The 27,208-nt window shown below is 46.0% G+C and overlaps 1 pseudogene across 1 annotated transcript; it reads right to left on the reverse strand.

Annotated features, from left to right (window-relative positions):
• Positions 1 to 12,604: 12,604 nt before the first annotated feature.
• On the reverse strand, positions 12,605 to 13,932 carry LOC125366108 (annotated as a pseudogene). The gene has a single exon (XR_007213783.1). The product of XR_007213783.1 is annotated as an elongation factor 1-gamma-like (transcript).
• Positions 13,933 to 27,208: the final 13,276 nt, after the last annotated feature.

Below are 27,208 nucleotides of genomic sequence, written 5' to 3' on the forward strand. Positions count from 1 at the left end.
AAGATGATGTACAAGGGCTGGGGATATGGCCTAGTGGCAAGAGCGCTTGTCTCGTATACTTGAAGCCCTGGGTTCGATTCCCCAGCACCACATATACAGAAAATGGCCAGAAGTGGCGCTGTGACTCAAGTGGCAGAGTGCTATCCTTGAGCAAAAAGAAGCCAGGGACAGTGCTCAGGCCCTGAGTCCAAGGCCCAGGACTGGCAAAAAAAAAAAAAAAGATGATGTACAAAAGGTTCACAGTTACATACTTTTTTTTACAGTTACATACTTAAGGTAGTGAATATGTATATATTTCTTGTCATACTTGTTACCACCTTCCTCATTTTTCTCCTGCCTTCCCTCCCCCTAACACACCCCCTTTGCTTTCATCATTTTTAACCTTCCCAATGATGATATCATTATTTTAGTCTACAATGCTTATGAACTCTATGATTATTAACAATAAAACAATTCCTTCCAGGACCTTTTGCTTAGTGAAATATGTTCCATCTTTTTCTCTCATCCCCCCCCCACTGGCCTTGAGTTTCTTAGTTTGCCCCTCTACTGTATTTTTTTTTCACCTGCTTTCCACTCATTCTGTGCCCTCTGTTAGGTTTTTAAAGTAGGTAGCCGGTAAAGGAGAACGCCACGCGGTATTCAGGCAGGAGAGAACGTTTATTACCGAACTGCTGGCCTGTGGCCAAGATGATCCATGGCCAGAGAGAAGGGAGAGAGAGAGAGAGAGAAAGACCCCCACCCAGCCCCGCCTTATATCTAGGGCAGGGGCAAGGGGTGTGGCCAGGTGGATTAGGAGGTGACCTCAGGGAAAGGGGAGGTAACTGCCTCCAGGTCTGCAGGTTACCCAGGTGACTGGGTGGAGACTTAATGAGGTGGGGGCATCTGCATGTAGCCCTCAGGGAGAGGACCTAACACCCTCCTCCCAGCTTCCCTCAGATGTGCACATGTATACACTGTATATGAGGTAAAGAATATAGTTATGGGGCTGGGAATGTGGCTTAGTGGCAAGAGTGTTTGCCTAGCATGCACAAAGCCCTGGGTTCAATTCTTCAGCACCACTTATATAGAAAAAGCCAGAAGTGGTGCTGTGGCTCAAGTGGTAGAGTGCTAGCCTTGAGCAAAAAAAGAAGCCAGGGACAGTGCTCAGGCCCTGAGTTCAAACCCCAAGACTGCTCCCCTCCCAGAAAAAAAGTGTTGGGGATTCAGCTTGGCCTTGAGGGAGGAAGGGCAATGAGAGCGCTCCCAAGACACCACCCTTCCCCCAGCCCTGGGGCAGTGTGGAAGTGAGCCACACCTATCTCCTTCTGGGTCCGGAACCAGAAGGGGTAGCTTTGAGACCATCCCCCACCTTGTGCCAGCGAGCACCTGTGCTCCCTTTTCGCGGGCTTTGCCCAGAGGGCTGTACTATGGGAAGTGACTTTAGCCCATGAGGGAGGTCCTTGGGAGCTGCTCTTGGATGGACAAGCTCTCCAGCCTATCGCCAGCTCCTGCTCAATCCTCGTCATCATCACTATATTACTGTAAGCCCCTCCTGAATAAACCAGATTGCTCTCCGAAGCGTCTCCAAGATCCGTGTGTGCCTGGCTTCCTTGGTGGGTAAGGAGGGAGGAAAAGGGGATCTCGTTCGGCCACGTGCACCTTAGGCTTGCCTGTGTCCCTTCGCTCCACCTTGGCAGCCCGTGGGTCGGGTGCCCAGGAGAGAGGGTGAAAAGGGGAGCACTGATAAAGGAGTAAGCTTAGCATCCCCACACCAGGGGAGGTGAATCTAGCCCGGCAAAAAAGAATGTATTAGGTTTGTTTTTTTTAAGAGACAGCATCTTGGGCTGGGAATATGGCCTAGTGGCAAAAGTGCTTGCCTCGTATACATGAGGCCCTGGGTTCGATTCCTCAGCACCACATATACAGAAAATGGCCAGAAGTGGCGCTGTGGCTCAAGTGGCAGAGTGCTAGCCTTGAGCAAAAAAGAAGCCAGGGACAGTGCTCAGGCCCTGAGTTCATAGCCTAGGACTGGCAAAAAAAAAAAAAAAAGAGAGACAGCATCTTCCTATGCAGCCCAGGCTGGCCTTGAACTCACCATCCTCCTGCCTCAGGCTCCAAAGTGCTGGGATGACAGGTGCATGCTGCCATGCCTGGATGCAAAGAGCTTTCAAGCAAGTCTGCTGCTGTGGGAAGTGGGGAGAGCCTGCCAAGCAGAGAGACAGACAGGCATCAGGCATTAGATTCAAGTTGCAACCTGCTGCGACCTGCTCAGGAGTCCTCACAGGCCAGGCAGGACACTGAGGACTCCAGCACAGGGACTCAGGACACTCAGGACCTTGGAACTGGCCACCTGCAAGATCCACCTGCAAAGCTGGACCTGCAGGGGTAGCTGTCTGTGTTGGGATGCCTCAAATCATTAACAGGATGATGCCAATCACTTCCCGCAGTTTTTCATGAACTCTAGAGGTGGCTGAGGCTGACCTGGGCCTGGCAGAGGAGGACTTGAGTTGGCCTATCTGCTCCTAAGACCATGGGGGACCATGATTTTGACAACCCAGTTCCATTCAGCACCCATTCGGAGAAGCATTGTGCGAATTGCTGTGAGGGGAGCAGAGGTGAAAGGCATGTCCCTACTTGTCTCCAAGCTGAAGCAGGAAGACCACATCACAGCAAGATGGCTCCCAAACAGGATGGAAGGGCCAGCAGGCAGGGCACTGGGGGGACAGGGAGGCGGAGGGCATTGCCTCCAGCCATGCTTTTTGGCTAGCCATTTTGAGGACGGAATCTTGTGAACTTTGTTGCCTGGAGCTGGCCTTACAACCCCTCAGATCTGAGCCTCCTGAACCACTAGGATTACAGACATGAGCCACTGGCACTGGGCAAGAACAAGTTTCTTCAGCTCTAGTTTATCCTAAAAAGTAATCTTAGTTATAATTATATGATATTAATTAAAATAAGAATGATATACTAAGATGAAGCTGGTACTTGTGGCTTATACCTGTAAGATTGGCTACTTAGGAGGCTGAGATGTGAGGATCATGGTTCAAAGCCAGCCCAGGCAGGAAAGTCTGTGAGACTGAAGTGGAGCTATGGCTCAGGTGATAGAGCACTAAGCATTGAACAGGAAAGGCCCTCAGTTCAAGTTCAATACTGGCACCAAAGAGAGAGAGAGAGAGAAAGAGAGAGAGAGAGAGGAAAAAGATATACCAAGATAAATAAGACCATCAAAGTGGAGACACTGCAGATGGACATTTTCTCAAATAAACTGGGCCTTGTTAAGCCCTGGAACATGCCAATCACCCCCTTTGCCATGACACAGAACAGCGTGTGACTGTCAGTCTCTGAACAAGAGCCACAGGACACAGACTTTTTTGGGCAGGACTTCCCTCTGGACTTAGGGCCAACATTCCTGACTCCCCACTAAATGCCGATAATGGCCTCATCCATAATGACAACCCAAACAATTCCTTTGAATTTTCAAAACACCCCTGAAGGGTAGTACCAACCCCCCTCAAGAACCACAGATACATGTGAAAGCAATTTGAAAACTTAAAAGCACTTTTCAAATACACAGTAAGAAGAGTACACAAAGGACAGTGGATATCATCTGTTGGCACTCTTTAAATGTAGACTATTGAGTTACAAAATGCTAATCAGATATATATATATGTGTGTGAGAGAGAGAGAGAACTTTAGATGCTTAGACAAAGTACAAATATATATCTCCAATTTCTACCCCTGGAAATATAGCCAAATCAATATACTTATTGAAAATAACTAACAATTTTGAATAAAAAATAATTTCTTAAGAGAATCAATGAATAAGCAATGAAGTTCCAAATCCTTAGGGACCAGGTAGGGTGGGGTAGGGGTGAGCATAGCATGGAGCGCTGGGTTCCAGGGGTATGTCTCTCTCTTTGCCATTCAACTTTGATCATTTTCCTTGATATTTTATATTTAGATCCTTTGTGGTCTGGAATATATTTGCTTTCCTCTAGAGCAGATTCCCTTTAAGTTCCCCAGGTTGGAGGGGGGAAGAGAGGGTATGAGTACTTCCAGCTCCTGCAAGCTCCATTCCCCACTGGGGGTATCTGGACCACTCAAAGAGTAGACCCTTTTTCATACATCATGGCAGTGTGTGGTATGAATGTTCTGTGGTAATTCCTGAGGTAGGTATCTACAACCAGAAAGGCAGATACAACGCCTTATCCACATTAGTGTAAACGAGAGGTAGATTGCCTTCTCAAAGTCCAGGAATGTGTAGGAGGCATTCTCACATTTATCGTTCCATGGGTGGCATAGCCTTTGGAGATGGCCTCTCTCGTGTTCCATCCCTGCAGCTCAGTTGCAGTCCTGACCTAAGCATTGAGTTGTCAGCTCAGGCCAGGTTACCCAGCCTCCCAGATACAGCGAATGGTTTCGGCATAACAGACCAGTAAGATTCAACATTGAAGAGATCGTGTTACTTTGGAGAAGAATAAGCTGTCTTTGCATAGAATTAGAGCCACCAGCTATAAATCCAGGTAATGTAATTCTGGAGTTTAAGGGGGAATCCTCTTGTGGAATAGGCAGCCATCCAGAAACAGAGAAACCAAATTTGGAGACTGAATCTTAAAAGCTTTAGCATGAGGGCTGGGAATATGGACTAGTGGTAGAGTGCTTGCCTCCTATACATGAAGCCCTGGGTTCAATTCCTCAGCACCACATATATAGAAAAGGCCAGAGGTGGCGCTATGGCTCAAGTGGTAGAGTGCTAGCCTTGAGCAAAAAGAAGCCAGGGACAGTGCTCAGGCCCTGAGTTCAAGGCCCAGTACTGGCCAAAAAAAAAAAAGGCTTTAGCTTGAATTGGATCTAACTCTACCTGAAGCTTTCCTACTCTCTGATCTTTTCAATTACATGGCCTCAAGTTGGGATTTCCTACTTAGTAAAAACAGACAAACAAAAATCCTAGTGAATACAGGTGCATGACCCCATAATTATTGTACCAAATAAGCGAGGAAGGCCAAAATAAATGTGGGTATTTGGGGTGCACTTTGTTGTACTCAGCACACATAAGGTGTGATGTTGCTCACTTATTTCCTTTTGTCACCCTAGGTCTGAAGCTGAAGTGCAAAGGGGATGTCTTCTGTCTCTCTCTCTCTCTCTCACACACACACACACACACACACACACTCTCTCTCTCTCTCTTCAGGGTGGGGGGCACTCATGGTTTAGCCTACTACTTTGGTGTCCACCCAGATCAGTCAGGCATCCCTCACTGGGGGATTGGCACTACAACCCAAGGTCATGACCAATTATTACACAAGAGCAAATCTCAGGGATGGCTGTATCAACAAGGATTGTTTAGTTTCTGCCATACACTGCATCACAGGTTTCTGAAGCCCTTGGCAGCACAATTAAATCTGACATCACTCCCCAGGCTGACAAAACACAGTTGCATTCTTTCCGGTAGGATGAGCTCAGACACTTGAGAGTCCTCTCTTCCCCAGGCTTGGAATCACCTATCAGAGCCTGGCTAATGGTGATTGAGCCTCTAGGAGATCCTTGTCATAGGGACCACCATAGCTTTTGGAGGAACCAGAGCAATTTACACAGGAGCTCAGTGGAGTCAAGGTCTGGGAACTAGCCTTGAGCCTAACACCATAGTTCACAGTCCCCTCACCTCCACCCTTCCCCAGCCAGCATCAGAAGGAAATGCGGACAAGTGCTAGTAGTCCACACCTGTAATGCTAACAATTCAGGAAGCTGAGATCTGAGGATCCTGACTGGAAACTAGCCCAGGCAGGAAAGTCCATGAGACTCTTATCTCCAATTAACTACCAAAAGCCTGGAAGTGGAACTGTGGCTCAAGTGATAGAGCTCTAGCCTGGAACAGAAAAGGCTAAGTGAGTTCAAGCCCCAGTACTGGCACCAAAACAAAACAAAAAGGAAAACTACTCCTCAATGCCATGTGCAGGTCTTATTTTAGAATCAGCATCGATGAGACCACTAGCATCCTTAAGGCAAGGGACAATTGGCCTTAAAGCCATCACAAAAGGTCATGTGTTTGCATTTCTATTGGAGAGGGGCCTCAGGAAGGAGAGGTATATTATCATTCACAACAGGTGAAAGCTGATGGAAATACCCACAATGCCCTGAGCCTTGGCCACAGCAGTTCAGGATGAAAGGTGACCACTACCCCATTTGTGTCCCTGAGCAAGGTGAGGTCATACTTCCCCTTCAGAGGCTGCCACCAAAAGGAAATAGAAAAAAGGAATTTTCTCTCCTTGATAAATTTGAAGCTGTAATAAATCAGAATTTAGATCTTTGGTGAATAATTCATGTTTATCTAAAAGTAAAAGTGACTTTTATTATTATGTTTCATCTCCTTCTTAGTGAGTTCTAGTTCCTGGAATGAAGCTTCCAGAAATCTGCAGCCTGATAATTCTCTCTGGGGGTGGGAGGGGGAGTCACCTCCACTCTCTTCACTGAGCTGTTTTCAGCCCCGGGCTTCGCCAGGAGGGGGACAAAGAGAAAAGGGCAGGGGAAGGCTGGGCTGTTCTGGTGCTGGCTGTGACTGCTATTTCTTCCCTCCATGCTTCCATGGGGTCCTCCTGGTTCCCCTCCTGGGCTCGGTAACTACATCTTTTGGCTCAGGCAGTAGATGGCCTAGGCTAACTGCTGTGACTATCCTCCCATCAGTCAGTCAGGGCACTGGCCAGTACTCCCTCCCCTCCCCCTTCTTCCACTGAGGTCCCCTGGCTCCCTGCAGGAAGTCTAGTAGGCAGGGACCTTTCAAAACAACCCCACCCTTCCTAGCGCTTTTTGGAACTGCACATTTTTTATCTTTGCAATAGTTCAAGGATTCTTAAACCAGCGATTTCTCTGTTACCACTTCTGCCAACATCTCTGCTAAAGAACATGCTCCTTCCCTTTCAGGCTTGGGTTAAACTCTCAATCTGAATGTAAGACCTGGGTTAGGGAAACAGCCCTTACCTAGTATGTACAAGGTCCTGGGTTCAATACCAGCCTGGCTAACAACAACAAAAAAGAACTTGAAGCTGAGTGCCAGTGGCTCATGTCTGTAATCCTAGCTACTCAGGAAGGCTGAGATCTGAGGATCGTGATTCGAAGCCAGCGTATGATTTGTATGCCCATCTTCAGCCCCAGCTAGCTTTAGCTTGACATAGCCCTAAGAAGCTCCTAGTCTACAAACATTTTGTTTCTGTGACCTGATTCAGTGTTCTGTAATGAAGCTATTGAAAACACCCTTCTAACAGGTAATAGTTCAAGGGCTTAGAGTTTTATTTGCCTTTTATCACCCTTGTGGGTCCTTACCTATCACCCAACTACTACCACAATGGAGATGAAGAGCAGGTTCATCCCTCCCTACTATTTCTTCTCTCTCTTGCTAATTACTATCTTCCCTCTCCCAGCTCCAGGCACCCACTGTTCTCATATTTGTCTCTAAAGTTCAGGCTCTTCCAAAATGTCCTCTCAATGGATTCATTCAGCAGATAGGTTTTTGGTTTTGGCTTCTTCTTCTTCTTCTTCTTTTTTTTTTTTTTAGGTGGGAAAGGGTATTTACAAAGGGATTTTATTTACAACCTAAAACCCAGAAACAGAGTAGCCTTCCATCTCCAAATACTAGCCTACCTTGTCCTGGGCCAGAACCCAGACCCTCCTGTCCTGACATGAACTCCCAACCTCCACACCTTAATCTCCAACTACCTCAGCCTCCAAACCTCCAAACCTCCAGAGGAGCAAGCTTCCTTCCTGCAGGCCTCGCCTCCCCTCAGGCTTTAAGCCTCAAGCCTCCTCACAGGCTTTAGGCTTCTCTGCAGGCCTTAGGCTCCAGACTCCCCCTCAGGCCTCAGGCTCTGGACTCTCCCTCATTACTTCCTTTTTTTTTTTTTTTAGTTATGGGCCTTGAACTCAGGACCTAGGTGCTGCCCCTGAGCTCTTTTGCTCAAGGCTAGAGCTCTACCACTTTGAGCCACAACGCCACTTCCAGTTTTCTGGTGGTTAAGCTAAGAGTCTCATGGACTTCCTTGCCTGGGCTAGATTTGAATCCTGATCATCAAACCTCAGCCTCCTGAGCTAGGATTATAGGCGTGAGACACCAGCCCTCAGCCACTGACTCACTTCTTCCAGAGAGCCTCCACCTGCCACCTACTGAAGTTTCTCTCCCAATCCCAATAATCTCCTCCATAATTAATAAACCAAAAATGGGCTCATCCGCGGATGAGGTCAAAGTACTTATCACCCAGTCATTTCCCAGAACATTTCTCTGAACATGGCTGCATTTGGAAGCAAGCCTTGAATACACAAGCCTTTTGTAGGGGATACTTCCTATCCAACCAGAACGATCCCATTGGATTGACTGATTGATGGATCAACTGACCACCCAGGGATCAAACTGGAGAGGGAGGGAAGTCATCACTAAATTACTCAGGCTGTCTCTTGGTGGTGGGAGAGACAGGAGGCGGGTAGAGGAGGAGGCTGAGAGGGAGAGTGGCAAATGGAAAGACAACAGTATGGCTTTGCACAAGGCACCCCGAAGGACCACATTGTGAACTTCCTGAGCCACACAGAAAGTGAATCTCACCCATCACTCAGTGAAAGGGGAAGAGAGGAGCAGCCATGTGCTGTGGGTACAAGTGTTAATTCCCATTGAGTTCTAGTAATTGGGGGGCCAACCGTGAAAATGAGATTCTGCTTTTCCTTCACATCATTTTCCCTTTATCATTGGGTCCCTTTGTCTGCTCATGTCAGGAGCAGGTGCCATTAGCACTCCTAATGATGTGTGTCTTTTCTGCTGGTTCAGAATGTGCTGTGTGCTCCATGATCTGGGCAACAATTGTGCTCTGAGGACTGGGGTTGTGTGGGTTGCCACGTCCCTGTGGGTCCTTTGGGTGAGCACCACCTTCCATTCCCCACAAAACACACAGGAGAATGACCTTGAATTCAAGGAGAAGCCTTTTCTGGCTCTTTCCCAGATGGCAAAGCCACTCTGAATCCTGGAATTCAAAGGTCCATAGGGGAGCTAGACGTCTGGAAACAGGTAGAGACAGGGACAAAAGGGAAGGAATTAGCAGAGTCTGTGTATGTGTCATCTTAGTTGACCCCATGTCCTAGGAGATGGCATGGTGACCATGAGCAGATGAGGAAGATGAGAAACAGTAGCTTTCTCAAGATTCTGAAGCAGCCCAGTGTCAGGGCCAAGATCCCAGCCCACATCTGCCTGCCTCTACCCACTTCAGCACCTGCTGCCTCTCATTTTCCTCCTCAGCCATCCCTAGCTGGGGCACTGAGCTTCTCAGTGGGATGAGGAGCTGGAAAGATGGTGGACATGGATGTCCAGCATGGCTGGTGATGGAGATTTGATTCAGGCTGGTGTCAAGGCCAAAGGGGCCCAGTCTGGTCATAGCATTTCTTGGTGCACTTCGTGTCAGACTGTTGTCCACTGGTCCACAGGGTTTAGAGCCAGGGACACAGTAACTAGGAAACCTCAGGAGAGAGGGCCTTGATGAGGAGATGGCAAGGACACTCAGCCCTAAACAGTAAATGGAGCCAGGCACTAGTGGTTCATGCCTGTAAATCTAACTACTCATGAGGTTGACATCTGAAGACCTAGGTTCAAAGCTAGCCTGGACAGGAAAGTGCATGGAACTCTTCTCTCCAATGAACCATAAAAAAAAAAAAAGCACCATAAGTGAAGGTGTGGCTCAAGCAGTAGAGTGCTAGCCTTGAGAAAAAATGCTCAGGAACAGTGTTCAGGCGTTGAGTTCAAGCCCTATGACCTGCATAAAGTAAAAACAAAATGAAATAAACAACCCCAGTGAGTGAAAGTCGACTCAGGCCAAACTTCCCTTCCTGGAGGTGGAGGTAGAAATGACAAAACAAGATATTCCTGTGGCATCAGGGCCTAAACACATGGAAGACCAGGATGACAGCATCCTCCGAGGATGGAGCTGCCTCCAACCACAAAGAAACTCATGAAAAGAAAAGTCTGATTATCACTTTCCCACTGCTCTCCAATGCCTCTGCTTTGTGAACATGTATACATATCACCTTTGCTGGCCAATCCTAGCAAAGCAATCACCTGCACAAAGCAACACACCAAACAACTTCATCCATTCATTCCGCTACTATGGACTAGGTGCTAGGGATAACCAAGTGAATATGAGCTCCTTTCTGCCAGAGGAGAGGCCACAGGTAGCCTGGAAGTAGATATGCCTTGATGTAGCAAATGTCATTTGTAACAGATGGTGTGAGGTACCGATAGAGAGGCAGGCATTTCTCTGGGCATGGAGAGAGGAGAACACACCACCACAGAGCAGGTATCTGGCAAGGCTAGGAGAGGCAAGAATTTGCCAATCAAAAAAGAATGAGGCAAGGTGCTGGTGGCTCACATCTGTAATCCTAGCTACTCAGGAGACTGAAATCTGAGAATTGTGGTTCAAAGCCAGCCAGGGAAGGAAAGTCCATGCGACTTTTATCTCCAATTAACATCAGAAAACTGGAAGTGGAACTGTGGCTCAAAGTGATAGAGCTCTAGCTTTGAACAAAAGAGCTCAGGGATAGCGCCAAGGCCAAGTTCAAGCCCCATGATTGCCAGAAACATAGAAAGAGAGAAAGAGAGAGACAGAGACAGAGAGAGAGGAAGAAAGAGAGAGAGAAGAAAGAGAGAGAAAGAAAGGAAGAAAGAGAGAAAGAAAGGAGGGAGGGAGAGAAAGACAGAAAGAAAGGAAGAAAAAAGAAAGAGAAAAAGAGAGAAAGAAAGGAAGGAAGAAAAAAGAAAGAGAAAAAGAGAGAAAGAAAGAAAGAGAGAGAAAGGAAGGAAGGAAGGAAGGAAGGAAGGAAGGAAGGAAGGAAGGAAGGAAGGAAGGAAGGGAAGGGATTTCTAGTAGGGCAGACAACCAAACGTAAATAACAGAAGTGAGAAGATGAACCACAGGTTTGGGGAATAGTAGAGTGGGGAGTGAGATATGCTTGTGCCTATAATAATATCTAGCTAAGGTTACCCTACACAGCTGCAGAGCACTCTTGATCACATAGTGTGGGGTCAAATAAAACCAAGAAATGATTCTTATGGTAATAAGACAGACCCTCATGAATTTTGACATGATGCCTCTGAGAAGTCTATGTTCCTCTGTGACCATAAGCCTACCTATATGAAGTACAGATTCCTCAGTGAAGTAACAGGCCCCTCGGTGAGGTATGGGCCTCTTGGTGAGGTACAGGTCCTTAAGTGAGATACAGGCCGCTCGGTGAGGTACAGGTCCTTTAGTGAGGTACAGGCCTCTAGATGAGGTACAGATCCTTCAGTGAGGTACAGGTCCTTTAGTGAGGGACAGCCCTCTCTGTGCAGGTCCTTCTGTGTGGTATAGGACCCTCAGTGAGGTACAGGCCTCCTCAGGAAGTGTAGCTTATCTCTGTGAGGTACAAGCCTTTCTGTAAAGTACAAGCCTCTCTGTGAAGTACAGGCTTCTGTGAAGTACAGGCTCTTCTGAGAGGTATAGGCCTCTCAGTGAAGTACAGGCCTCTCAGTGAAGAACAAGCCCTTTGGAAAGATATAGGCCCCCTCTGTGAAGTTTAGGCCTCTCTGTGAAGTATGGGCTTCTCTGTGAGGCACAGGCAACCCAGAGAGTTACAGACCCTCGGCTAGGTACCCTCAGGGAGGTTACAGGCCCCTCTGTGATGTGTAAGCCCCTTTGTGTAGTTATCAGCCTTCTCTCAGAGGTTCATGCACCCAAGTACAAGACATAGGTGGGCATGAGGGAGCCATTCACATGCTCATGAGCACTAGATTTCACCCTTCTCCTTTGTATTTCATATGGATAGCCTAGGGAGTCAAACCAAATCAAGTTAGCTAAGGTTCAGGATGATTTTTCTTTCTAAGCCTTGAACTTAGACCAGCCTCTATTTCAGGCTTAATACAGATGAAAACATTGCTGCTCTACTCAAATACCCTATGGGGTACTTCTGAGTGTGTGTGTGTGTGTGTGTGTGTGTGTGTGCAACTCCTTCTCGGCAGAGCCTAGCCTGGGACTTCTCTTTGCCTGCCCTGCTGCCTCCTCACTGACTAATCTCCCTTGGGACCACGTCTTTAAATAAATTACTCATATAGAAAGCCTCATCTGAAGGTTTGGGAAACTTGATGTAAGACACTTATCTTAAGGAGTGAGGGAGAGAGAAGGCTGTAGCTGTAGTCGGTGCCAACCAGGGCGATGCTGTGATTTTCCTGTAGGGTTGCCACATGTAGCAAATAAAAGCACAATATGTCCAGGATATTTCAATTCCAGATAAAATTTTTTTTCTTTAGACAGGGTATTGCCAGACTGGCCCAGAACTTGTGATTCTCCTGCCTCCGTCTCAAATGCTGGGATTTCAGGCATGTATCACTATGCTTGGCTACATAGAAATTGTATCAATGACATGAATATGGGCTGGGTACTAGTGGCTCATGCCTAGAATCCTAGATACTCAGGAGGCTTAGATGTGAGCATCATTGTTCAAAGCCAACCTGGGCAACAAAGTCTATAAGATTCTTTTTTTTTTTTTCCCCTATGTTCAGTTTCCTTTAATGACCCCTATCTCCCTAAAGGGCAGGTGCAGGCAGCTAGGCGATGGCAACAGATGGTCACTTGAAGATCTTGCCCTGATTGAAGGCTTTGCCCATGTGCTGGAAGGCCCCCTCCCAGGAAAAGTACTCTTGAACCAAGGTCTGGGTCTCCTCGCTTCCGGGATCCAGTTTCCGCCATGTGTAGGATTCATAGTCCACCTGCCAGTCTGGACTCAGCGGAAACGCAAGCTCCTAGCCTGGGACAACCCAGACTCCAGAAATGGAGCTGCTATTATTGGTTCCAAAGAGGACGACACTGGCAAAGGCATTCTTCCTCAGCTTGTCCAATCGCTGGAACATTCCCGTGATGAGGTTGCAACTCATTAAGGTCTGGGTGAGCTCTTCAGGGAAGCAGTACTCAGCATACCACAGGGACCAGCCATCCTTATCAAAATGCTCCCAAAAATATGGCAGCACCATCGACAGCGTGTCCTCATTGGAGTACTTGCGCTTAAATTCATCCAACACAAAGGTACTCTTGGGCAGATGAGCAAAGGGGTCCTTGGCCTTGGGCTCAGAAGCCAGCGCCTGCTCACACTCGTCCATCTCTCCTCCTCCGGAGCCGGGGCAGCTGCCTTTTTCTCCTCTTTTCGCTCAGAAGCCCTTTCCTTCTGCTTCTCTTCCCTGGAGCCCTTCTCTTACCGTGGGGTATCTTTTTTAGGCTGGCCCTCTGCAAACTTCTTAGCGTCAAACTGTGCCATCTTCTCACACAGCTTCACCTCCCCCAAGACAGCCCGGAACTGGGGCTGGTTAATGCAGGTGAGGAACCAGCGGTTGGTATTGGGGAAAGCTTGGCGGAAGGAAGGCTCCAAGACCTGTTTATAGAGCCACAACAGAGTACAGACAACTGTGATGTCGGCCAGTGTCACTCGTTCGCCCACCAGGAAAGTCCTTGTCTTCAGATGAGCGTCCAGCAGCCCCAGAATTCGCTTCACCTCCTCCTTTGCATTCTCAGTGGCCTGTTTGTTATGGTGCATGATGCCCAAGGTGGGGAACACCCAGGTGTTGGCAGGGGGCACTATGTCACTGTCAGCAAAGCTCACCCACTGCACCACCTGGGCAGCTGCCTCCGGAGTTCTTCCCCAAAGCTCCTCATTGCTCACATAGTAGGCGATGGCGTTGCTCTCAAACACAGAGAATCTGTCATCACCCTCAAATGCTGGGACTTTGCCAGCAGGAAATTTTCGGAGAAATTCAGGGGTACGGTTGGTTTGGCCAAAGTGGAAGTGGGGTGGTGCGGAGAGTACACGGACCTGGGCCCCACTGTACTGAACAGCAATGAGGGCCTTGAAGGCCCTCCAGTATTCAGGATATGTGTACAGGGTCCCAGCCGCCATGGTGATTCCGCAGAGAAAGGCGTCTGTAAGATTCTTATCCCCAGTTAAACGCCAAAAGTTCAGAAGCGGAGCTGTGGCTCACGTGGTAGAGTGATTGCCTTGAGAAAAACAAAAGCATTCAGGCTAGGAGTTGACGCCCCAGTACTGGCACCAATAAAAAAAAAGAATATGTTCCATGAAATATTTTAATGTATCCATGTGAAAATATTCATTGTTTATCTGGAACTAGGAAGTTTGCTTTTGCTTTTCTGAGCTCCTTCTTTTATTAAAGGGAAAAAAGCTATAGTTATAACTATAGTTGGGATGAAGATGACTGTAGGTCAGACTGGATTCATTGTCTACACATTATTATTATTCCTTTTTCTTCTGCTTAAAAAAATTAAAATCAAAACATGTCCACGGGCCTCTGAAAGAATAGACACCCCCAACTACTATATCTACTGTGTTAGTCAGCTTTTCATCACTATAACAAAATACCTGAGATAGTCAACTTGTAAAGAAGAAAAGCTTAGAAAAACCGGGAGAATGTGAGGGAAAGGGTGACATTGTCCAAAAAGAAATGTACTTTATCTGACTTATGTAACTGTAACCCCTCTGTATATCATCTTTATAATAACGAAGAAGGAGAAGGAGAAGAAGAAGAAAGTTTAGTTTTCTTTATAGCAGTCCATAATTAGTTGGTCCCATTGTTTGGGTCTGTGCTGAGGTTGAACACGATGGCAGGATCGTGTGACAGAGAAAAACCACTTATGTCATGGCCAGGAAGCAAAAGAGAACAGGAAAGAGCTGAGATTTCATAATCCTCTCTCCCAATGACCTAAAGATCTCCCACCAGGACTCACCTGTTAAAGAGACAACACCTGTCAATAGCATCTCCCTGGAACTGAGCCCTTAACAAATAACCTTTGGGGGACACATAAGATCCAAGCCCCAGTACCTACTTCTAGTGAATGTCAACTTCAATTGACACTATACTTCAATTAAACATGACTTTATCCCTTCACTGTGACCCTAGTTGAATCAGTGTGGGGGAAAAAGACAAAATAGAACACTGGAGTATGTGATGCTTACTTTTCTGGGGCTGGCTTTGAACCCTTGATCTTCCTGTCTTTGCCTCCCTAGTAGCCGGGATTATAGGCATGAGCTAATAATATGCCTGTTCTTCCCACACAGGTATGCCTATTTGGTTCTATGGTATCCCATACACTTTCATGCTGAATTGAGCAGTGATGATAGAGACCAAATGTCTCCTAAAGCCTAAATACTGATACAGTTAGCCAGTCTTTCCTCCTAGGCTATGGGAGAAAGTCATAGGATGGGGTTTTGTGAGAAACTGGAGTTTCTGATTATGTGAAAGTTGAAGCCCTGCCCCTCAGTCTTCACTATATCTAGGGAGAGCTAGGTTCTCCTTTCCCTAGGCCCTGTCATTGAAATACACACTCTGCATGTCCTCTTCAGGCAGATGGGAAACGGCTTACTTCTTATGATATTGGAAAGATGCAGAAGAAAGCCTTGTCTAGATGGTGTATAAGGATTCACATACAAAACCCACTTCACAAAAGTTGGGTGTGCCACCAAGGCGGGGGTGGGGGTGAGGGGTAGGGGGGAGGGACAATGGGGAGGTCATCCCCTGCTTGGGGGAAAGCAGCCTGCCCTTTGCAAGCATTTAAATCATCCGTAGTGCTCCATGGGTATTTTACCTGACCTAATTAAAACTCAGATTGCTATTTTAGCTGAGAAAAAAAATGGTACTTTCAACTGCTTTAGAGAGAAGAAAAGAATAAACATTATCAAGACCATCTCTTAGAAGATTAGAACAAACAAAATCCAGGAGGGAAAGCTTCAAAGCTGTTTTTGTTTTTCCTGGCTTTGAAATATATAGACAGTCCTGATAATTTTATCTTCCTCGAAATATAGCAAATAAAGTCTATTTACTACTCCCAGGCAATCCCATACATAAATTAAAACATACACGTGCACACACAACACAAAGCACTTTAAACCTAACCTCTTGTGAGCCACAAATCCATCCTTTCTTTTCCTGTGGTGAAGGCTTTATGCCGCAGATCAATGTAATTTCTAAAGTTTGGGAGGTGATTCTGTTTTCATATCTTGCTATTTGATGAATTTTCAGGCGGCTATCTGAAGAACAGCTTACGTGCCGTCTCTCCTGGATCTCAGGGAGCCCTCAACCGAGCTGACACATTGAGCGATGGTGAGCAGAGATAGAAGTGTATTTCATCTAGTTTCTCCCAGTCAGCTTTTCAAGCTAGTTCCAACACGCAACTTAGGGAATTCATGGAAAAATCTTTTTTTAACCTCGAGACTGATCGTTCTTCTTCTCGTCATCATATTTAGCAAGAGAATTGCTTTTCTGTTTCAAAGGGGGGGGGAGGGGGAAGACTTTCTAGGCACAAACTGTGCCACAGAAGGCACCTGGGAAGATTCTTGGTCCAGTCCCTCTTGATTGTATTTCTAAATATGCTGAGTTTAAAATGGGGTTAGATGCTCCAATATCCCTAACTAGATTTTGGGATTTTTTTTTTAAGTCAGCTATGTAGGATAGAGTTTGCTTTATGGCCCCCAAAATCAGTTTGGATAGACTATGGATTATTTTCTTTTTTAATTTTTTTTTTTTTTGCCAGTCCTGGGGCTTGAACTCAGGGCCTGAGCACTGTCCCTGGCTTCTTTTTGCTCAAGGCTAGCACTCTGCCACTTGAGCCAGAGCGCCACTACCAGCTTTTCCTGTGTATGTGGTACTGAGGAATCGAACCCAGGACTTTGTGCATGCTAGGCAAGCACTCTACCACTAGGCCAAACTCCCGGGCCCTCTTAGCCTCCCAGTTACCAGTATGTATCCCCTCACCTGGCTAGAACATGTTGGTGGGTTGGTTCGTTTGGGTCACGCTGGTTGTGAACCCAGGACTTTATACTTTCTAGGCAGGCACTCTACCACTTGATCCATGTCTTTCCTCTGTTTTTCTCTGTTCGTTTTTGCCCAGGCCAGCCTAGACCACAATCAGTCACACATTTCCCATGGTATCTGGGGTGACATTTGCACACCACCAAGCCCAGCTTTTTTTTGTTGAGATGGGATCTTGTCTGTTTTTTTCTGGGCTGGCCTGGAACTTCAGCTCTCCCAATATCAAGCCTCCTGAGTATTTGGGAAGGTTAAGTGCACACCACTGCACCCAGCTTGGGAGATAGGTTCTCCCAAATATTTTTGCCAGGCTGGATTCTAATTACAATCTTCCTGATCTCATTTTCCTGAATAGCTAGGATTTTAAGCATGAGGCCTCAGTATCTGGCTTAGAACAAGCATTTAAAAATATACAGTTCATTATATTTTTCTTTCACCAAATCATGCTAGGTCCCTGAATGGGGCAGATCCTATGTTTAAGTTAGAGATTCAGAGATTAAAGTATGTGTTTCTTTCTTTTTGGTTTTTTGTTTGTTTTGTCAGTTGTGGGGCTTGAACTCAGGGCCTGGGTGCTGCCCCTGAGCTTTAGGTTAGTGCTCTCCCACTTTGAGCCATGGCACCATTTCCAGTTTTCTGGTGGTTAATTGGAGTTAAGAGTCTCACAGACTTTCCTGCCCTGGCTGGCTTTGAATTGTGATCCTCAGATCTCAGCCTCCTAAGTAGCTAGGATTATAGGTGTGAGCCACCAGTGCCCAGTTCAAGTGTGTTTCTTGCCATGAAATTGCTCACAGACCAACAGGGAAGATGGGCACCAAAAACTTACAATACATGACTGTGAGTTTGCTCACAGACCTTCTCCTAAAGTTTTTCTTATTACTGATGGTGTGTACCAGCAAGATGGATTGGTTGGTTACTTGACTGATGGCACCCCAAGCTTCATTTCTAAAAGGGACATTATCAATATAGCTCATCAAATGGGATAGCAAAAGAGCCTATGGACAGATTAGGTAGAAGTTAGCTGACTCTCTTGCTTTCTGACAGGATAGATTTCTATCTCAACCCTTCCATGAAGAACAGATATAGCACTGTGATGGAGGCCACAGGCATTAGATTGCCTTTACCCCTCTACCTCTACTACTTTCTTTCGTATTCTGGGCACCCCTGATAAACAGAAAAAGACATTACATCCTAGCTATTACAAGAGCTGGGAAAAGGAACTGGGTGCCAGTGGCTCACACCTGTAATCGCAGCTACTCAAGAGAATGAAATCTGAGGGTTGCAGTTCAAAGCCAGCCTGGGCAGGAAAATCTGTGAGACTTTTAATTACCCACCCCAAAAATCAGAAGTAGAGCTATGGCTCAAGTGTAGAGCACTAGCCTTGAGAAAAAATAAAAAGGCTAAGGAACAGCATCCAGGTCCTAAATTCAAGACCCCAGTACTAGTATACACACACACACACACCACCACCACCACCACCACCACCACCACCACCACATACACAGAGGTGGGGAAAGGAACAGAACTCACGCTGCCAGCCTACTAGCCCCCAGAGCCCTACACTTCAGACATGACCAACTTCTCCTGTTCCCTACGACAAAATGAGGGAACCTTTGGCCATAGCAACGGAATTCACTTAAAGAGGATAAACAATAAGGGGTTATTTCCATTATCAGACAATCCAGAGGCATACTTCAAGCAAAGGCAGGAAGAGTATTCAAAATACCTAACCAAACCTCACGGCTCTACTCAGAAGGCTGAGATCTGAGGATTACATGTCAAAGCCAGCCCAGACAGGAAAGTCTGTGAGACCCTTATCTCCAATAAACTACTCAGAAAAAGCCAGAAGTGAAGTTGTGGTTCAAACTGGTAGAGCACTAGCTTTGAGCAAAGGAAGCTCAGGGATAGCACCTAGGCCCAGAGTTCAAGCCCCAGAACTGGCAAACAAATTAAAAAAAGAAGCTCAGGGACAGTGCTTAGACCTGGGTTCAAACCCCAAAATAGTACCAAAAAGAAAAAAAATGAAAAACACCTAACCAATATGGCACAGGCTAACAAGCCAGAACTAGAGCCTGATCAGTCAGAAGAACAAAGCCCAGCTAAAGCAGCCATTATTGGCTAAATTCCATCCTTGGGTACAGGATGTAGCTGAAAGATGCCAGCGCTTAGAGACAACTTCTAAGAAATTATTTTGCCTTCCATCTGTGACAAGATGGTTGTCACCCCCCCCCCCATACATCACTTCCTCACTAACAAGAATGCCTAAAGTCAGAAAAGACAAGAAGAAAACTCTCAGTGAAATTCTCTTTTGATCAGAGGACAGCTTTCCCAGAAGACTCCCATTGGTTCCCTCTTGATCTGTTTGTCAGGGTCAGAGCCTACGTGAAAATTTCTCCTAGATTTATTTATTTATTTTTGCGCTGTTACTGGGGTTTGAACTCAGGGGCCTCATGTTCTCATTTTGGCTTTTTTACTCAAGGCTGGTGTTCTATCATTTGAGCCAAATCTCCATTTCCAGGGTGTTTTAGGTTTGTTTTTTTTTTTGGGGGGGGGAGCTAATTAGAGATAACACCGTCATAGACTGTGACTTTGAATCTCTATTCTCATATCTCAACTACTTGAGTAACTAGGATTACAGGTGTGAGCTGCCAATGCCTAGCCACTTTTTCTTTTTTGCCAGTGCTTGGGCTTGAACTGAGAGCCTGACTACTGTCCCTGGCTTCTTTTTGCTCAAGGCTAGCACTCTGCCACTTGAGCCATATTGCCACTTCCAGCTTTTTCTGTATATGTGGTGCTTAGGAATCTAACCCAGGGCTTCATGAATGCTAAGCAAGCACACTACCACTAGGCCATGTTCCCAGCCCTCCTTTCTTTTTTTTTTTTTTTAATTGTCAGTTGTAGGGCTTGAACTCAAAGCCTGAACGCTGTCCCTGAGCTTTTGTGTTCAAGACTTGCATTCTACCACGTTGAGTCACAGCTCCACTCCCAGATTTCTAGTGGTTAATTGGAGATAAGAGTTCCACGGACTTTCCTGCGTGGGCTGGGTTCAACCACAATCCTCAGATCTCAACCTCCTGAGTAGCTAGCATTATATGCATAAGCCACCAGCACCTGGCTCGGCCTGTTTCTTTTCACATTTTCCTTTGCATGCTGGCAGCAGTGGAACCCAGGGCACTGTCCACACTAAGCCTGTGCTCTTTGGCTGAGCTCTACCATATCCCCACATGTCCACCTTTGAGACCAGACATCATAGTCCAGGAAAACAAGACTGCAGTGGTGGCTTTGACCACTAGTTTGGTCTCTGGGGCTGAAGAAGGTCCTACCATAGCAGAGGACACAGCTGCTGTTGTAGAGCTGACTCCATCTTGATTAGGGAAACATGGTAGGTAATGTTGGGAGGAGTAGATTAGGTCAACCTGACCCCAAAATTCTGCTTCTGTAAATGGCTTGCTTAACTTGTTTGTTGTGTGCTCTGCCCCTGCATCAGCCTCCTACATCTGTGCCATGCTTGCTTCAGTTGTTGTTTGCTGTACCTCTGTGTCAAGCCCCTACATCTGTGTTACCCTTTTACCTTTATAAACCCCAATTTGAGGACTGCTTGGGGGCATGGGGGCAGCTCCGAGTCTACGCTGTGTCCCTGGCTGGTCAGCCCGCTTTTCAGGGGCATAGTTTCAGCTCCTGAGTCTGTGCTATGTCCCTGGCTGGGCAGTTTGCTTTTTACTTCCCCAATGAACCCATCTTTTTGCTTGAGACTATCTCTGAGTGGTGGACTCTTGAGGGGACGTGGAACCCCCTCCTGGACCTCATAACACTGCTACCTGTCTAATAAATCAAACTAGGCTGTGAGCAAAGAAGAGGGTATGAGGTGCATGAATGAGAGCTAACAGGCACTCTGGGCAAAGTGACACATTGACCCTTCTGTAAGAAGCAGCAATTCAGTTGTTTTATGGGAGGTGGGGGTGGTCAGGGAATGTGAACATCCACTGAGATTTTACTTTCTGTGGAGATCTTCAAGGCCAACTCCCACCTCCCACCAAGAGTGCCAGAGTTCCAATCTCAGTAACTGGGAATTGGGTATCACCATTCACTGTTGGCTTCAGAAGGTCAATTTGTGCCCTAGATTTGCAGTTTGATTTGTAGTTCTTACACCTCAAAACTCAGGCTATCCCTCCTACCATCTTAATACAGGCAGTGCCTTAGGAAGTAGCAGGAGCCCAGGAAACTGAAGGACAGATGGACTGTCACCAGAGTTTCCAGAAAAGAATACACACACACACACACACACACACACACACACACACACACACACACACAAACACACTAAGGAAAAGAGTACAATTCTTGCCGAACATTGTTACCACCTACTTTGTTCTCTCTGCTTTCCCTCCTCTCCAACTCCCTTTCCCCCAATTATAAAGTTCATTCCCAACATAGTGTCTTGTGAGTATCACTGTTGCATTGGTTCATACTTTGTCCTTTGTTTCACCATTTCCGTGATTTCCCCTTCCCATCTCCAAATCAGATAAACTTATATACAAGACAAAGGGTACCAAAATAAAAAGCAGTGACAAGAGGTAAACCAAAGGAAAAAAATGAAAGAAAAAAGAAATAACTGCATACAGTATACTAAAAACAAAAAAGAAAAAAAACTCTCTTGTTTTCATATTTTGTAGTTCATTTCAATTAGCATCATTTTACAAGGTTATATCTATGTAGCTATTGAGCTATTGTGATCCCCTGCTAGAACTATCCCAGACATATACTAGTTATTACAAATGAAACCAAAGAGCCTTTATTTCTTTGGGTCTGGCTTACTTCACTTAATATGATTTTTTCCAAGTCTCTCCATTTCCTTATGAATAGGACAATGCCATTCTTTCTGATGGAAGCATACAATCCCATTGTGTACATATACTACATTTTCTTGAGCCATTCATCCACTAGGGGCATCTGTGTTGATTCCATATCTTGGCTATGGTAAATAATACTGCAATGAACATAGTTGTGCTGGTAGCTTTAGTGTGGCCTTGTTTGTGGTCTTGGGTAAATGCTCAGGAGTGGGATTGCTGGGTCATAGGGGAGCTCTATATTTAGCCTTTTGAGGAACCTCCATACTGCTTTCCAGAGTGGGTGAACAAGTTTACATTTCCACAAACAATGTACTAGCATTCCCTTTTGGCCACATCCCTGCTAGTATCTGTTATTATTAGTTTTCTTTTCTTTTCTTTTCTTTTTTTTTGGCCAGTCCTGGGGCTTGGACTCAGGGCCTGAGCACTGTCCCTGGCTTCTTTTTGCTCAAGGCTAGCACTCTGCCACTTGAGCCACAGCGCCACTTCTGGCCATTTTCTGTATATGTGGTGCTGGGGAATTGAACCCAGGGCCTCATGTATACGAGGCAAGCATTCTTGCCACTAGGCCATATCCCCAGCCCTATTAGTTTTCTTAATAACGGCCATTCTAACTGGGGTGAGGTGGAATCTCAATGTTATTTTGACTTGCATTTCTTTTATGGCCATAAATGTTGAACATTTCTTCATGTGTTTTTTGGCCATTCTTATTTCCTCTTCAGAGAAGTCTCTCTTTAAGTCTTTAGCCTACTTATTGATGGGGTAGTTGTTTCCTTGAGGATTTGTTTTGAGAGGTTGAATTATTTGAGCTCTAAGTATATTTTAGATATGAGGCCCTTGTCTGTTGTATGGCTAGTGATGACCTTCTCCCAATCTGTGGGCTTTCTATTTATCTTGCTAGCTATGTATGTCCTTTGCCATGCAAAAACTCCGCAGTTTAATGCAGTCCCATTTATCCAGCCTTTCTTTAATTTGTTGTGTTTCTGGATCTTTATTTAGGAAATTTTGACCTGTGCTAAGGAGCCCTAGTGTTTCCCTTATCCCTTCTTGTATGTTAGTTTTCACCCCTCTTTCAAAAAGTAGCTAGAGATGGTGGCTCAAGACTGTAATCCTAGCTACTCAGGAGGCTGAGATTTGAGGATTATGGTTCAAAGTAACCCCAGGCAGGAAAGTCCACGAGAATCTTATCTCCAATTCACCATCACAAAGCAGGAAGTGGAGCTGTGGCTCAAGTGGTAGTGTGCTAGCCTTGAGCACAAAAGTTCAACAACAATGCCCAGGCCCTGAGTTCAAGCCCTATGACCAACACATATATACACACAAAAGCAAGAAGTAGAGCTGTGGCTCAAGTGATAGATCACTAGCCTTGAGAGAGATAGCACCAGGAGATAGCACTAAGGCCCTGAGTTCAAGCTCTAACACTGGTATACACACACACACACACACACACACACACACACACACACACGTATCATACCTGGTATTGGATTTTCTTTTGTTTATGGAGTCCTCAAGTCCTAAGAAAATCCAGACCATTCTCTTGCCTCAGCCTCCTGAGTAGCTAGGATTACAGACAATCCCCCCACCCCATCCAGCTCTGGATTCATTTCTTTGTGCTAGTGAACACATTCTGTTAACTCTGTTCATGAATTACCTAGTTAGGGTTAAAAGTTAACCATAAAGAGCTAAATCCTTGCATCCTAGGTTAAATGCTGCTGGTTACCAGTGTTGTTCCTCTAGGACTCTGTGGTCCCCACTGGTATCCAGATTCTAGACACAGAGTGATCTTGGCATCAGACCAAGTTGAAACTAAGCTGTGATATCCCATGGGCCCATGGCACCTACATCTCTGTGGAAATGACAAGTAACCATTAAAATGCACTTCTGGGTGCTTTGGTACCCAATGCTTTGCATATTCCTTTCTTCTTCTTCTTCTTCTTCTTCTTCTTCTTCTTCTTCTTCTTCTTCTTCTTCTTCTTCTTCTTCTTCTTCTTCTTCTTCTTCTTCTTCCTCTTCTCCTCCTCCTCCTCCTCCTCCTCCTCCTCCTCCTCCTCCTCCTCCTCCTCCTCCTCCTCCTCCTCCTCCTCCTCCTCCTCCTCCTCCTCCTCCTCCTCCTCCTCCTCCTCCTCCTCCTCCTCCTCCTCCTCCTCCTCTCTTCTTTGCACAATGGAGTTCAAACTCAGTGTCTCCTATTTGCTAGACAGCTGCTGTGTGGCTTGAGCCAACCCCCTAGTCCTTTGCGCTTTGCTTATTTTTGATGTAGTGTTTTGCCTTTTGTGGGGCCAGTCTAGACTGTGATCCTATTTATTTATTTTTGTCAGTTGTAGGGCTTGAGCTCAGGGACAGTGCCCAGGCCCGGCCCTGAGATCTTTTGCTCAAGGCTCATGTTCTTCCACTTTGAGCCACAGTCCTACTTCCAGGTTTGGAAATTTGGGTTTAGAAGATTGGGAGGATTCCGGTTGGAGATTATCTCAGCCTCCTGCATAGCTAGGATTACAGGCATGAGCCACCAGCACCTGGCTCTCCTATTTATACTTCTCACAGTAACTGGGACGACAGATGCATACCACCCCAGCCAATTTTTATGGCTGAGATGGGGTCTCATGCACTCTTTCGACTGGGCTGGCCTCAAACTGTGATCTCTCTCAACTTAGCCTTCCAAGTAGCTAGGATTACAGTCATAAATCACCAGGCTTCGCTTCTTGGTAGACTTAAAAAAAAATTTTTTTTGTCAGTCCTAGGGCTTGAACACAGGGCCTGGGCACATTGATAGACTTTCACACAACCTCTTTCAGCCCAGTAGATTTTTGCTCTGTATTCCTTATGCCTTTGACCAGCCTGGAGGACATGCATAAACCAGGGTCCCTAGTATATAAAACTCACAATGGACATGAAATCTGGGAAGAGCCTTGACTAGAAAGCTCCTAATTTTTCTTTTAAAATGAATGACCATGGGAGAATGGATAAAAAGAGGTGGATTTCATCTATGTAGGTGCTGTGCTTGTGTGAAGGTGTCACACTGAAGCCATTAACCTGTATAATTAATACATGCTAAACAAAAAGATGCAAAATATAAACTAAAAGGTAAATGCAATTCATTGTTAAAACCTTAAAAAAATAAATACAGTCCCAGAAGAAGCAGGAAACTATATCTCCGTGAATTACTTGCTTTCGTCTAAACCATTTCTTCCAACATTAAGTGTTACACAAATTATAGCCTAGAGAACTGAAAATCCATTTGCGTAAAAGCTCAGGTAGGAACAATGTCAAGATAAAAATGGAAGGTTTGGCCTATGGAATTTTCAAGAGTTTTCACTGCTCCTTAGCCCCCACCATGGTGTGTGTGTGTGTGTGTGTGTGTGTGTGTGTGTGTGTGTGTGTGCTATTTTTTTTTTTTTTTTTGCTTATGTTGCAACTACTCAGACCAAATTCAAGAAATTAGCTTCCTCTGTCCTCAAGTTCTCTTAGCAGACACTGGTGGCGCATGCCTGTAATCCTAGCTACTCAAGCAGCTGAGATCTGAGGATCACAATTGGAAACCAGCCTCAAGCAGGGAAGTCTGTGAAACTCTTATCTGCAACTAACCAGCAAAAAGCCAGAAATGAAGCTGTGGTTCAAGTGGTAAAGCACCAGCCATGAGCGAAAAGCTAAGGGATAGCACTTAGGCCCTGACTTCAAACCCCCCTACCCATGTACACACATATAAATACATACATCTGAAAGAGAAAGCCTGGGCCAGTGGTGAGTTCAAAGCTAGCCTGTAGTATATAGTGACACTGTCTAATTAAAAGAATAATAACAAATCTGCAGGAGAGTTCTGAATAGGTATATTTACACCCTGAGAGATTTTTTTAGATGATTTTCCCCCCATCATGAAAAGAGCCCTTAAGAGACTTTCCCTGTCTCCCAAGAGTTTCCTAAGTCCTAAGCAGTGACCATTCTACCAAACTCACAAGTGCGAAGCTGCGAGCCATGGTCTGTGTAACACTCCCTGGGACTCTAGCTAGGAGACAGAATCCCTGCACACACACACACACACACACACACACACACACACACACACACACACACACACACACACGAGCCTGCAGGTCACCGCCTCTCATCCAGGAAAGCAGCTGCTCAGGCTCCTGCGGCAGAGGGAATGGAAGATTCACAGGGAACATGCCCCTGTCTTCCTGTCTCGCTTTGGGCCAGGGCTGTGTTATGTGATAGGTCAGGCAGGCTCCAATCACGGCAGTCAAAACTCTAGTACCCTGTGCCACCCCTGCTAAAAATGGAACAGAAGGAACAGGCCCCAAGCAGAGCTGCAGTCCTGAGGATTTTGTGCTGTGAGGCCAGTGAGGCCTCTCCCCATGAAGTGAGAAGGGATTAAGCCTCTGAGTGTGAACTCTGGCTCCGCCCCTGGAACGGCTTGTGGTTCCAGAGAGGTGATTAATCCTTCTGTGTCTACTTCATTTTCTCAGAACACAGGGTGAAATGTGTGTGTGTGTGTGTGTGTGAGAGAGAGAGAGAGAGAGAGAGAGAGAGAGAGAGAGAGAGAGAGAGAGAGAGAGAGAGATAGAGATGGTACTAGGGCCTTAAACTCAGGGCCTTGGTGCTGTCCCTGAGCTTTTTCTCTGAGCTGGCACTCTACCACTTGATCCATACTTCTACTTCCAGCTTTTTGCTGGTTAATAGGACTTCTCTGCTTGAGCTGGCTTTTAACTGTGATCTTCAGATCTCAGCCTCCTGAGTAGCTAGGATTACAGGCATGAACCACTAGTGCCCCACACAGGGTGAAGTCCAATATAGCAATGAATCACTGCATTATACAAGGCGTTGTTGGTGAAATGTATTTTAAGCCCCAACACTAGTAGCAAGGGTTATATTTGACTCTTTTGGCAGTCTGAATAGACTGGGTTATGTAGAATAACAAATGACTCCAAAGTTCTCAGAGCCTCTTGCCTATGATGAAGTTCTTGCTCACATCAATGGGCCCATTGTAAGCTGGGCACTGTTTTATGACAGCTGCTCTTCTCTTTGGGACCTGGGCTGCCAGTGTCTCCTACCTAAGCCACTGCTGGGGTCATGGCATAGGACTCAACCCAGTGGCTATCAAACTTTCTACTTAGAAGTGGCACAGATGCCAGGTGCTGGTGGCTCACACCTGTAATCCTAGCTACTCATGTGGCTGGGATCTGAGGATCATGGTTCAAAGCCAGCCAGGGAGGAAAGGTCATGAGATTCTTATCTCCAGTTAACCACCAGGAAGTGGGAAGTAATGCTGTGGCTCAAAGTGGTAGAGTGCTAGCCTTGAGCAAGATTGCTCAGGCCCTGAGTTCAAAGCCCCATGACTGACTGAAAAAAAAAAAAAAGAAAAAAGAACGCAGGTTCCCTTGGCTAAATGTTCATTGGCCCAAGTCATATGCATTTCTGTCTTTAATAAAGCCAGGAAATGCTCCAAACAATAAAATGTGTCATTACTACATGTGATCAAAAGCACCAATATTGGAAACAAGATGTAGAAGCTATTCCTCAT

The sequence above is a fragment of the Perognathus longimembris genome, chromosome 17, assembly GCF_023159225.1.
Source record: "Perognathus longimembris pacificus isolate PPM17 chromosome 17, ASM2315922v1, whole genome shotgun sequence".
Lineage (NCBI taxonomy): Eukaryota > Metazoa > Chordata > Mammalia > Rodentia > Heteromyidae > Perognathus > Perognathus longimembris.